The sequence below is a fragment of the Triticum dicoccoides genome, chromosome 3B (genome assembly GCF_002162155.2).
Source record: "Triticum dicoccoides isolate Atlit2015 ecotype Zavitan chromosome 3B, WEW_v2.0, whole genome shotgun sequence".
Taxonomy (NCBI): Eukaryota; Viridiplantae; Streptophyta; class Magnoliopsida; order Poales; family Poaceae; genus Triticum; species Triticum dicoccoides.
Genome location: NC_041385.1, coordinates 823,866,005 through 823,870,726, shown reverse-complemented (window position 1 = coordinate 823,870,726; position 4,722 = coordinate 823,866,005).

Sequence of the window (4,722 nt, the reverse complement as noted above, 5' to 3'; positions counted from 1 at the left end):
TGTGAAATCGACAACCACGTTGTGTGCTCGTCTGCTCGAAGGCTCACCCAGGCAGGGCTCAATCTGCTTGTGTCCTGGTCGTCACCGCCGCCGTCATCGGCGTGTGCAGGATGAATTCCGAAGTATTGGCCCACCAGAGCAATCCCCTTTGCGAACAATAGTTCTTTTTTCACCGTAGGTTTATTTGAACCAGAAATGTATGTACTACCCTTAAAAATCAACGGAGGTATAGGGTACCGTAAAAACCCTCTTAAGTAATTAGTTTCAGTAGGAGACACATGGTATACCGTATATTCCATACCGGAAAAAGTTCAAAATAAACCTTGAAGTTGTGGACAAAAGCTAAATGAAATCCTAAATTTTGAATCCTGAAAATTGGCACTCTGAACTTGTAATCCCGGTCTATTTTAGACCCTAGACCTGTTTGGCACACTGGGAATATTACCATCCCGGCCGGGATAACCAGCTACTCTCACGGACAAGAATTTGGGTCGGCCCACTATAACACAAGAAGAGTTCATGAAGGTTAAAAAATGTTCGCACGTTTCTAAAATTGTTCAGAAGTTAAAGAATGTTCATGTTTTATATTTTTAGCACGAATTTAATTCATTTTGTGTTTTTTTAAATATTTGAAATCCTGAAATTCTGTTCGCATTTGAAAAAACTGTTCGCAATTTCAAAAAAATCACATTTGTCAAAAAATGTTCAGAATTACAACAGTTATTCACATGCTATTGTTTTTCTCGGATTTTCATAATTGTGTCGCATTTGTTGAATAATGTTTTTGTATTTTCATAAATTATTTCGTAAATAATTTTTTAAAATGTTTCGGATTTTTGGCTGCGGAATCAACTGGGTCGGCCCATCAGACATAAAGCGAGTTTTTTTCTTATCATGTGCAATAAAAATTCTTTCTTTCTTTTTCTTAACGCGCGACGTAATAAATCCAAGAGAGAAAAACATGATGTGGAGTCGTACTTTGGACCTGGTAGGGCTGACTTGATTTCTCTAGCCACTACAGCAGACGACTATGACTTACATAATAAGAGGCCAAAAATATTTAATCAAAAACCAAAGCGTCAAACTTTGAAAACTTTTTTTATGAGCAAACAAGTATTGAAAACGTATTTAGTTCTGAATTCTTTGAACATTTTATAAAGTGCGTTTTTGCAAATTCAAAATAGTTTTATAAAACCAACAACTTTCAAAAAGAGAACACCTTTTAAAACATAATTTTTTTCTGAAACCTGAACAAAATTTTAATGTGCAAACACTTTTTGTACAATTTAAAAAATGCTTGAGTGTTGTAAAAAAATGTGTCATAACCGTAACAGAATATACGTGACATGTGTTTGAAAAAGTGTATGCAAATTTAAAAATGTTGAACCATGTAAAAGAGTGTTCGTGTAGTGCGTTAAAAATATTTAATGTGTGCGGCAAAAAAATATATTTGGTACTGAGAATAAAATAGACATGTGTAAAAATGAAAAAAGAAAAGAAAATGTAAAAGAAAAGAACTATGAGAAACAAATTAGTGCGCGTACATGAGCGACTACTGGGCCGGCCCAATCCAGCAAATACCGACGAAGTCCTCTCAAGGTTGAAAATAGACCGGGATTAGAGAGTTTAGTGGCTGATTTCAGGGATTCAGAGTTTGGGGTTTGGTTTAGCTTTTGTCTACAAATTCAATGTTTGTTTTGGACTTTTTGCATACCCCTATGAACAAGATGAAGCTAGAGAGAGAATCAGTGCACGGCAATGGAAGGTGCTATAGCAATGTTGCAAAATGCCAAGCCTCCTGTCCATAAATGAAAATCCAATCTAAGATCCCGTGCAGGGCAGGACCCCAAACACGTCCAACAGCAAGCAAACGGTGAATGCATACATTCATAATAAATCTATCCACGGCGGACCCGGAGTTCACGCATGCTCTTGGCTGTGCACTCACATGCAGCTCCTGCTGTAGCAACAGTCACCAAGGAACGAACAAAGTAACGCCCAGATGAGAAGAGATAACGGTGTTGTGCGCTGTAGTGGGCACGGACGCACAGTGCATTGCAACACGTACGTCAACTTTCCGTTACAGCTCGACCGGAGACAACAGTCACGAGAGCTAGCTAGCGCCATCGCTTTCAAACAGTAGGAAAATAATGCCTCTCATCACTCACATTTTGACATCCAAAAGCCAAACCAAAAGCCAAATAGGTAGCACGACACACTGTACAGACGTAGGTGGACGCCGGGACCTTAATAACTGGTTAATTTTTCACTGGGAAACACGTGACACGAACAAGAAGAAGGCTAGAGAGAAGTAGAGAGCATCAATGCACGTCGGCAGGTACGTACTACTCGCGGATCCATGCTATGCATGCATGGCCATGGTACGTAGCACGTCCAGCTGCATGCCAATCTCGTCTAGCTCTGGCTGGTCGTCGTACTTTGACGTGTCAGAAAAGTTGCGCCGTGCAGCCGGGCAACGAGGGTGCCCGGATGACCTGCAGGATCTGGACCACCTCCGCCATGGACGGCCGGTTCGACGGGATCTGCGACGTGCACACCACGCCCAAGTGGGAGGTGGAGGACGCATCTTTGGACAAGGTGAAGGAGAAAGATGTCAACATCCCGCCATGTTGGTGTGGAGATGTTTGCAAGGTGAAGGTGTCCACCGACCGAAAGAAAGTATGGACGGAAGGGCGGAGATATTTTGTATGCCCGAACTATGCTTATGATCGTGCACTTCCAACTAACGCCTATGACCAACCACCGGTAAGCTCGAGAAGTAAAATGTTACTCTCAAATGTGTGTCAACACTAACAACAAATTTTTATGCAGTCACCGCCTCCTCTATGCAAGTGCTTCACGTGGATAGATCTTGAAGTGCCAGAAGATGTCAAAAATGACCAATAGGAAGATTGTCTTAGGCGGCAACGGCGGTTCGAAGAATCGTTTCGAAGAGGCTTGGAGGAAGAGTGTCGTCAGAAGGAGAGGATGGAGCGGAAGAAACGAGAGGAGGAGAGGGTACGCCAAACGAAACTTGCTTGTGAGGAGGAGAGGGCAAGAAAGCTTGCAAAGGCTCGCGAGGCGCAAGAGGAGGACTCGGCACGTGACAAGAAGGGGAAATAGCCTCGCTCTACTCAGTAGGGACTTCGCTTCGGTGCACTCGTCGTCAACTATCTTCTAATGAATGTGTCGTGAACTTGTGAGGGCATGTGAAATGTTGGTGAACTATCTTCTAGGGCAAGCTGCCATTTGTCATTTGTAATGAATGTGTCGTGAACCATGTCGTAGTAATGTTTGAATTGTCTTAAGTTATGAACTCGTCGGCATAAAATTGTCTTAAGCTACATATGAAAGAAAAACAATGTTAACTTGACAGCAAGCTTGCATTGCTAATGAAGAAATGAGTTGATCACAAAACAGACCAACTACCTGTCGGTACAAGTAGGCAAGAGTCGCTGAACCCCAGCTCCATTTGCTATCGAAGACGGTCAACGTCTTCAGCCACATCCATGGAGCGTTCTTGCCAGTGAAGTTAGGAAACAAAGTCCTCGACACAACGTATCACATATACACACGAGCATGTGTCTGGATCACATCATCAGTGGCATCCGGAGGGCACGTCGCAAAGTTATTTTGAATCCACGTGAAAGCAGCTCCGGCTGCTTTCCTTTCCCTCTTCTTCTTCTCTTCTCCCTCCTCTACATCAGCCTCAGCCTCGGTAGGAGCCATACCGATAAGAGCAATCATCTGCTCGCGCCACCCATCAGAATCGGTGCTCATACAGAGAGGCCTCCCGTCGATAGCAAGACCGGTGATCAACGAGACATCCTCGAGCGTCACGGTCATCTCCCCAGTCTGAAGATGGAAACTGTGCGTCTCCGGCCTCCACCGATCAACAAGAGCGGACACCAGTGGAGCGTTCAGATTCGGCGTGGACCGGCTGACCAACAGAATCCACGGAAGTAGTCCTGCCTGCTTGATGTACGGTGTGTACCGCTCATCGTAAGGCATGGCAGGACCAGAGACCCAGTGATACCGAATCTTCAGAGGTTCAAGCTTCTGCAAAAAACAAGTAATGACAAATCTTAGGGCATGTAAATTTCAACTAAAGGCAAATTTGCAAAAGATTTAGATTACTCATTATTACCTTCTCCTTCTCGCGCATTATGTAGGCCCGGTGTTGCACGTCGTAGACATCGTCCAGAAGCCAAACCATCCTTACAATTTCAAACAATAAACATATAAGAGTTCATCTTCATCTCAAATATCGGTATACACTAAACATATAACATGTGTTCAACTTCAAGAATCTCAACATCTCCTTCTCACACAATGAATATGTCATATGTGTTCAAATAAACTAAACATCTAATATTTCAAATAAACTAAACATCTAATATTTGAAATAAACTCAACATCTAATATTTGAAATAAACTAAACATCTAATATATATCTAAACAAACATCTCTACAAAAATCAACATCTCATAGTTATCTATAAAAATAGGCATCTCATATATATCTAAAAAAACTAAACAATCTAGGGTTTCACTAACAAGAATCATATATTGTGAACTAATCAATAACACTACGGTACTACCAATATGACTACACATCCTAAATCGAGCAAATCAAGGGTTCCATCAAATCTCGGGCAAATCTCTAAAATGGCAACAAATTTACAGAGCAAAAGAAAGAAAACGGAAGAGTTTACCTAGTAGG